The sequence below is a fragment of the Thermobia domestica genome, chromosome 15, assembly GCF_964235325.1.
Source record: "Thermobia domestica chromosome 15, izTheDome1.hap1.1, whole genome shotgun sequence".
NCBI classification, from domain to species: Eukaryota; Metazoa; Arthropoda; class Insecta; order Zygentoma; family Lepismatidae; genus Thermobia; species Thermobia domestica.
The window spans coordinates 129,287,411-129,289,942 of NC_137468.1; positions in this window are offsets into that span (position 1 = coordinate 129,287,411).

A 2,532-nucleotide genomic window follows, 5' to 3' on the forward strand; every position below is an offset into this window, starting at 1 on the left:
GCGCCCTTCGTGACTCTGAAGGTAATAACATTTTACTCTTGCAGTACTGTGTATGCAGTGCTGATTGATGCTTTGGACTTTTTTGTTTACGAATTTTTCCGTAGTAAAGAAACTTGATTGCGCTCAGTATAAACTTATGTATTTATTATCTTGTGGGGAGGGTCAGGTACACAGAATAAATGATTCAGAGCTGTCAAACGTTTTTGATTTTAGGACGCGGTTTGTTCCGAATCAATGTGTAATCCCACCTGAAACACCCATAGTCGTGATCCCTCAAGAAAATTGTAACTTGAGTAGTAATAATATAAATCAATTAAGTCATGATGATTTATCATATTTACATTCGGTTGATCTAAATTCCGTTGAAGAAGAAATGAGGAGATTGATTGAGAATATGGATGATTCTGTAGTTGCACTCACGCAACAGATCCAGGGACAAAATCCTGTATACAATCCCCTGCCTGAACATCATGTACAGGATAATCATGGCTATGGGAAACAATCTGATCCTCAGGCTGGCCCGTCATACGCCCCTGATCCAGTACTGGATGGATATGAGAGCAATAATAGTAATAGTACAAGTGGTACTAGTAGTAGCACTACTAGTAGTAAAACAAGTGGTAGTAATAATAATAATGATTGGCCAATTCAGAGCATTAGTAACTTCAAAGTTTTTAGAGAAAGCAGAAAAAGTTTCGTAAGTTTCATTATACGGGCCATGAAAACGCGGTTAGATCTGTGGATAATGAGAGGACCATTGATAATCCAGAGGCCTATATTGAAAGTTCAATTGATTTTGCGTTGGAACATGTGATCTCCAATGCGCACCCCACGGATTATATATGGCTATACATAGACAGTAGTAATAGTAGAAATAACAAGTCTGTGTATGTCCCATTTAGAAGAAAGCGCGATTTCTCTGCTAGGACTGTCCTTACCTCAATTGAACGAGTATTAAATTCCAATGAGCAGTTCCTTTTAGGGCACGAAGTACTCTTTCGGTTCCATTTGGCCGACAGAATGCATAGCCAAGGAAGAAATGCAAGGAGTGCAGTTGAGAAATATTCAAAGCACCAAGTTTATTTGGAAAAGCGTTTAATACGCATAGAAAATAAGAATATTTATTGCCTCCCCATGGCAATAGTTTATTGGATAACGAAATATATATTAGGTGCTCAAAGTGTGTATAACTTAAAAAGAGAGAATTGTAATACATGGTTTGTTAAAGCAGAAGTTCTCTGCGAGAAGGCAGGAGTTAACGTTGAAACGAAGCGAGGCTGTGACATTACGGACGTTGATATTTTCCAATCTTATTTGAAAAGAGAGTATCAAATAGCAATTTATGAGGAGCATGAAAAAATAACCGGGAATATATAGTTCGTTACCCGGGAGAACCAGCAGAAAATAAGGTTTTTATTTATTATCAGAGAGGTAACACTGTTGGCCATTTCAATCCCAGTCCCAACATTAAAACTTTTCTTGGTAAAAGGAAATATTGCTATTATTGTTTGGAAGTGTATAATGGTGAGTCTTATAAACACAAGAGTGAAACTCAATGTTCTCTTTGCGAACACAAACACGAACGCTATTATACTAATAAGAAAATTAAATGTGATGCATGTAATAGATAGTTTGCTGAGGGTGTATGCTTTGAGAATCATGTGAAGCGTAATAAAGCGGCTAGATCTGTATGTGATAACGTTAAGGTCTGCATTGTGGTTTAATCTTTGATAACACGCGTAAAAATCCGATTATGTGTGGTGAACTTTTTTGTTCGACATATGTGGAACACGTCGGTATAAACCACACATGTTTTGTACGGAGACAAAAACCTGTACATTCTAATAGGTTTAGGTACATTGCTTATGACGTAAAACAATGTTAAAGGCACCAAATGCGCGCAGTGAAAGGGAACATGAAGTAGTGCTTGCGTGTTGTAAGATGTCTGTCACAGCTGAATAACTAAAGGTATCGATGAGCCCTGTAAGACATGTGGTTATAATAATGGAAATCGTTCGTTTTCTTTTAAGACGATGACGGCTTTTATTAATCATGTATTAGTACAGCGTCCCGTCTTTAGCCTCATAGTCTGCATCGGCCACAATGCTAGTAGATACGATGGTCTCTTCTGTCATCGTCAAGAAATCTAATAGATTAGCAGCATATCATTACTGTCCTTATTCAGGGTCAGAAAATTTTTAATATTAACATTGGAAATCGTATTTTTTCAGAGATTATCTTTTGTTTATCGGTTGCAAATTATCCAAATTACCCAAAATTTTAGGCCTTAGTAAAAATTTAAAGAAGGGAGATTTCCCATATTTATTTAACACAGAAGAAAATCATAATGATGTTGGTCCCTATCTCCCACTTAAATTCTTGGACCCTGAGGGGCAAAGCACAGAAGAAAGAGAACAATTAACAGCCTGGCACAAAGAACATGCATTAAGTGGCGAGGAGTTTAACCTGCAAAAGGAAATGCTCTCTTAATGTGAGAATGACGTTAGAATTTTAGCAGAAGCGATCATCAAA